The following is a 6,436-nucleotide window of genomic DNA, read 5'->3' as shown; positions in this document are numbered from 1 at the left end:
GACAGATGCTGACAGCTACAGTGACGTGGATGTGAAAAATCACTAAAAATAGTAGGAATGGAATTAAATAGTGAATAAATTATGTAAACGAACCTTGACGAGTCTATTTTCACAGGAAAGTAACGAAACGATCATATGAATAGTATGTTAAGAGATATTTAAGTTTTCGTGAGACAGGGCCAGAACGGCTTCTGGAGTCCCTGTTCCGAGTTTGGAAATTCATTATAAATTTACCAGAGATAATTAGAAGTCATGCCATATGTGTACAGATTCCTTTTCGAGTCTAGTTTCTGTAGAAACAAACGGCATCAGTATTGAAGTCCTGTACAGGGAGATATCCAAGTCGTAATGCGAAAAGGTCAGTGTAGTCGATCCCTGTAACATGGGGGAATTTAACTAATAAAATGTACTAATTGGCCCGACCAAAAATTCTAGAAAACTATTTGTAGATGCATATATGAGTCTAGTTTCAGGGAAAAATCACGAAACTGATTTTCGAGTTGTGGAACTCAAGATATGATTTTTAAGGTGACAGTGACACAGTTAGCCGGCTGTCTAGATTTTTTTTAAAATGAACTGTGCAAGTAAGTGGATTAAGCCCGTCAATCCCTCGTGTCCGACTCCGGCAACAGTCTCGGGTACGGGGTTTTACATCAAACCTGGACTTTAGCAAAAATTTTGGTTTAAGGTGAATCAAACCCTGGGTGTAGTAGGTAGGCCTTAAGAATATTGTTGGAGAAATTGTGCCACAAAAAGCCTTATGGTCTAGTGGCAAAGTAGCGCCACATAAGAGGTAGGAAGGTGGCGTCATAGAGTTGGCAAGGAGGTCCAGGGTTCGAAACTCATGGCAATCAAAGAGCATTTATTTTGCTAATAGGGGGCGGCAAGAGTTGGTGTTGAATTTAAACTCTGATGATGGAGGGATCCCACATCGGGAAGCTAACATAAGAGTGGATGCGAAGCTGGCTTTAAATAGAGAGAACCATGAGGAGAGTAAAGGTACCTTTCTTGGTTGATCCCTTTCGTTTTATGGCGTGCTCGTTTGGGTTGGGCATCGGCTAAGAGTGCTCAGAGCGCGGATTAACTCTAGTCTCCTATCAGGTGTGTACTTCGGGCCACGATGGGCCGAAAGGGGCCATGTGGGCCCAATAAGCCTACGGGCCCAATTGGATTAGTTGTTTGATTATATAGTAAATATTGGACTAGGCTAGGTGAATCTCATATCTGTGGCTAGATTTGGGCTAAAAGAGCCACACGAGCGTGTGGGCCCATTTGGGCCGAGAATGGGCTTTAGGCCCATTCGTATTGTTATTCCTATTTAGAATACTTTAGTTTACCAAATTACTGAAATACCCTCGACTTGTAAAATTACCAAAGTACTCTCGATTTACAGAATTACCGTTTTACCCTCGATTTACAAAATTATTGAAACACCCCTGTGGGGTAGAATTACTGAAATACCCATGTAGGGTAGAATTATCAAAATACCCTTGTGGGGTAGAAATACCGAAATACCCCTGTAGGATAGAATTACCGAGATACCCTTGTGGGGTAAAATTACCATTTTGCCCCTAGGGTGTTAAATGACTATTTTGCCCTTGTGGGCAAGTGACTGACTTGGACTGTGTGGTTGACAGATTTGATTGTAAATATATGTTGGTTATATGAATGAATTGACTGTGATTGTTTGATTCAAATATGGGCACGACATTTTGCATACATGACATGTTGCATGGGTTGGGATTTTGTACGGAGGAAGATCTGATCTGTTAGGATTGCATGGTTGCTTGATGACTGTGGATCCACCAGTGGCTTTTAAGCCCAGTATATGATTATTGATGACTCTGTGTCGATCATATTTACCCGCGGCTGTGTGCCGACTATATTACCGTCACTGATGGCTACGTGCCTAACATGATACAACTACCAATGGCTTAAAGCCAATTATTCTGATTATGGCTGTGTGCCAAACGTATTTTCCTAAGGCAATGTGCCAATATATGGTTATTGATGACTCTGTGTCGATCACATTTACGTAGGGCTGTGTGCTGGTTATGTTACTCTAGTTGATGGCTATGTGCCTAACATAATGCAGTTATTGATGGTGTGACATCCCAAAATTGACCATAGTCGGGAAGTGGTTTCGGGACCGCTAAACCGAGTCACCGACATGTTCGAACGTAATATTTATTGTCTAGAATATGTGAAAATGCATGTGTGAATTTTGAATTCTTTGATTTAGTTAATTTGATTGTGAATTGAAGGAAAAAGGACTCATGTGAAAGGATTTAAATATATGTGGCTAATTTTAAGAGATTAATAAAAGGATGAAGTAAAATAAATGGACTTGCATGTCAAATAGCCCATTCCTAAGGTTAGTGGCCGGCCATGTCAAGAGTGATGGGCAAGGAAAACATGTTTCAAGCATGTTTAGTTAATGGATTATGCTTGAAAGAATAAAGAAATGAAATTGAAAAAAAAGGGATATGATGAAAACAAAGAGAAAAAAAGTGTCCATCCTCTCATCTTTTTCTTGCTTGGCCGAATATACTAAGAAGAAAGGGGAAAAAGCTTGAGAAAATCAGCCATGGGAGCTTACTAGACTAAGGTGTTTTGATACAAGAAGGTATGTTTTATGCCACTCTTAAAATGTATGCATGATTTGGAGGATTGGTTCAAAATTTTCCTTGAATCTTGAATCGAAACTAGGTTGTTAGGTGAGTTAAATTTGACCATGAATGTTGTCTCCCTTGGTGAGTGTTTTGATGTTGTTGTGATGAAAGCATGGAGATGAGTGAGTTCGAATGTTTAACAAAAGGAAATTTTGTGCCATTGAGTTCTTGTTGTTATGTGTGTGTGTGCATGAGTATTGGCCATGCTATAGAATTTATGTTGCAAAATGATTAATGCTTAATGAGATGTATAATAGTACTTGTGAATGAGCTTGAGGGTATTTAAACAATTAGACATAAAAGGGTGGTAATGAGGTTGAAAATTGTTGAATGGTTAATTGGGTAATGAATGAAGCATTCGGCCATATGGGGTATAAATGGGCATAGGTGTTAAATACCTTGTATTGGAAATTTTGATAAATAAGTAGCAATAAATTAAGATGAGATTGAGTAAATTTTCAGCTTAGTTGTGTTAAGTATTCGGCAATAATCATAATAATGCATATGAATGCCGTATGTTTGTGTTTGATGGAGAGGTAAATTGTTTGATTTAGCTCAAGAGCAAAGGGGAACTAAATTGGACAAAGGAAAGAAGAAAGCAAACGAGTAGCCGATTTGGAACCGTTCTACCCCAAACAAGGTAAGTCATTAAGCACGTATTTGATATTGCTTAAATGATTGTAAAATTTATGCAATTGTGTTTAATGGGATGATATATATATATTTACAAATGAAAATTTATGTGTATGGAATGATGACATTTGTTGAATGTAAAAGAAATAGTGAAATGTGTAGAAAGTTGCTTTCGGCACTAAGTGTCTTGAACAATCTGAGTGTACGGTGATGAGATGGCACTAAGTGTGCATGCTGGAAATATATGGCACTAAGTGTGCATGCTGGAAATATATGGCACTGAGTGTGCGAGCTCGAAGGGTATGGCACTGTGTGTGCGGGCTTAAATCGCATGGCACTAAGTGTGCGAAATCGAGTATTAAGCATCGTGTGTGAGTACTCTCTATATATATATCTCCGATCGAACAATTATATGGAGGTGTGTCTCCATCGAGTTGAGTATGGACAGCGGATCGGGTAAGTACCTTGAGCTCGTGACGAATAGGCAATACGTTCTTGCTCGGGGTTGAGCGTGGTAAGCTTTAAATCTATGTGATGATTGCAATTGTATGATTGTGGTGTGAATGAGTTGGTGTGTAAAATGCCTCAATTATCTTATTGTATAGAATATGAAATGTGGATGTATGACTTGGAATGAGATTGAACCGAAAGGTCCGAGGAATTATGGTATAGTTCGATATGGATGAAGTACCTAGCCTCGTTCATTGTTTCATGTTGTGAAAATTTTACTAATGGATGGTTGATGAATGCTTATGACTTCTTGAGTTATAAACTCACCGGTGTTTTCTTGTCACCCATTTTAGGTCTGTTGGACTCGTATTGTTGCGTGCTCGGAACCGTCGTTGAAGTCATCACACCGGCTGGAAACCTTTTGGTATTGTCTTCGTAGTTGAACTAGGAGAACATTTGGCATGTATAGGCTATTATGTTTTGTTGAATTATGGGTTGTAAACTTTAAGCCATGTGAAAATGGCCTATGTGGTCGTCGAGTGGGATGCTAGAACCTATAGCCACGAGTCTTAGAAACTTTTATTTTGATAAGGTGGCCATAATTTGTGTCATGTATGATGGAAGATTAGTAAGGCCAAGGAAAGATTCATGAAATTGGCATAGTCTACTGCAGTAACTGTTGCGGACAGCAGCAGTGAGATGAGATTGAAAAAAATCACTAAAAATAGTAGAAGTAGAATTAAATAGTGAATAAATTATGAAATTGAACCCTGATGAATCTATTTTAATATGGACGAAACGAAACGACCATATGAGCAGTATACTGAGAGATATTAAAGTTCTCGTGAGACAGGGCCAGAACGGTTTCTGGGTCCCCTGTCGCGACTTTGAAAATTTACTATAAATTATCCAGAAAGAATTAGAAGTCATGCATTATATGTTAAGATTCCATTTTGAGTCTAGTTTCATTAGAAACAAACGGCACCAGTATTAAAGCTCTGTACAGAGAGATATTCAAGTTTTAATACGCGAAGGTCAGTGTAGTCGACTCCTGTAACATGGGTGACTTTAACTAATAAACTGTACCAATTGGCCCTACCAAAAATTCTAGAAATACATCCATGGATAGATATATGAGTCTAAATTCAGGGAAAATTTACGGAATCAGTTTCTGAGTTTTGAAACTCGAGATATGATTTTTAAGGCCACAGTGACGCAGTTAGCTAGCCTGCCTGGAACAGCAATCAGATATTACAAAGAGAGAAATAAGGGAAGTAAGCCCGGTAACACCACGTGTTCAAATCCGGTGACGGTCACGGGTTTGGGGTGTTACATTTTATTGGTATCAGAGCTATGGTTTAGTCGGTTCTAGGACTACCATAGAGCGTGTGAGTCTAGCTATACATGCCAAATTGTTAGTGCTTAATAATGTGATGACTTCTGACGGTTGAAATTTTTGTTTTGATTAGCAATGGAGCCCGGGATAGAGAAACCCTTGGCGGATGACGTTGAAAGTGTAGCGGCTGCTCCGCGCAAGGGACACCGCCTGTTGAGCCTCGGTCATCCGCGAATAATCAAAATGAAGGGCGAAACAAGCCTTCTTCACCATGATGAATGAGTGGGTCGCATAATATGCCCGAACCAACCCTATTGTCCAACCATTCCGAATTTAAATACTCCGCCCCAAGAGTCCATAATGCCTCCGATTCTTGATCCTGTGAGGCTAAGCAAACCACTTGTAGACTTGATTAGGAAGCGGCGGGGCGAGGAGTTCAAGGCCATAGTCATTGATGATCTTTGAAAGAGCCGAATTCGCTCGATAACACCATTCGGTGTTAGATGGTATCATGCACACCCGATGAATGTCTTAAGTGTGCTATATCCTTGTTGCGAGACTCGACTTACTATTGGTGGAGGACTTTAATTTCCATAGTCCCAAATGAGCGAGTTACTTGGGATTTCTTTCAATCCAATTTCAAAGAAATACCTTAGTCAACAGTTCATCGATCGAAGCGTAAGGAATTCTTGGAACTCAAGCAAGGCGGATGTCCAGATCTGAATCTGAACATGAGTTCGTAAGACTTAGTCGGTATGCCCGGAGTGTGTGGCTGATGAGGTTGCTATGTGCAAAAGATTTGAAGAAGGATTGAATGAAGAGTTAAAGTTACTAGTGGGAATTTTGGAGATAAAGGAGTTCGTGACACTAGTCGAACGAGCCTGCAAGGCGGAAGAACTTGGGAAGGAGAAGAAGAAGGCTGAATTTGAAGCAAGAGATTACCGTAAAAGATCAACGAGTAAAGCTCCGTTATCGGCTGTAAAGAGGTTCAGGGAGGACACCAGTAAGTCGAGGGCGACTACGGGAATTTCTATTAGAGCCCGACCGTCGACGGACTCCCGAGCTACTTCGGTAGCTAGTGTGGGAAACAATCGTCAAGAGAGACTTTGTAACACCCCTAACTCGTGACCGTCGCCGGTGTCAGACACGAGGGGTTAACGGCCAAATCCTCTCAAGGTACCAACCAATTTGACATTACCAGTCAGGCTGGAAAACTGCGTCACCGTCGCCTTAAAAATCATATCTCGAGTTTCAAAACTCGGAAACTGGTTTCGTAAATTTTCCCTGAATTTAGACTCACATGCCCATCCATGGATTTATTTCTAGAATTTTTGGTTGGGCCAAT

Source organism: Gossypium arboreum, chromosome 13 (assembly GCF_025698485.1).
Source record: "Gossypium arboreum isolate Shixiya-1 chromosome 13, ASM2569848v2, whole genome shotgun sequence".
NCBI lineage: Eukaryota > Viridiplantae > Streptophyta > Magnoliopsida > Malvales > Malvaceae > Gossypium > Gossypium arboreum.
The sequence above is the reverse complement of the archived record's forward strand: the minus strand, read 5'-3'. Positions refer to the sequence as shown.